The sequence below is a fragment of the Opisthorchis viverrini genome, assembly GCF_000715545.1.
Source record: "Opisthorchis viverrini unplaced genomic scaffold opera_v5_9, whole genome shotgun sequence".
Lineage (NCBI taxonomy): Eukaryota > Metazoa > Platyhelminthes > Trematoda > Opisthorchiida > Opisthorchiidae > Opisthorchis > Opisthorchis viverrini.
In genome coordinates, this window is record NW_008751665.1 from 1,167,215 (window position 1) to 1,167,570 (window position 356).

Sequence of the window (356 nt, forward strand, 5' to 3'; positions counted from 1 at the left end):
TAGTCCGCGGGGCTATTGCAGCACTCAAGCTCGACCACCACGTCAAAGTGGCAGCCTTAAGTTAGGACAGTGTCAGTAACCAGCTTATAAGTACAGCATAGGGTCTATTGCCAAATGAACTAGTGAGTGAGTATGAAACTGCGTCAGACAAGGGATCGTGCACAGACAATGTGGTTTGGTGCATAATTAACTTAGACAAAGGAATAAGAACCAAACAGAAATCAGACAGTTCGGCTACAATACCTACTTTTCTGTATCTCATTTCACACCTGTTCAATTCCTTAGTATACGAACTTAAAAGTCCTCTATTGTTTACGACTCGGGTGAACGTTTTTCTGGCTGAAACTATTTCACCC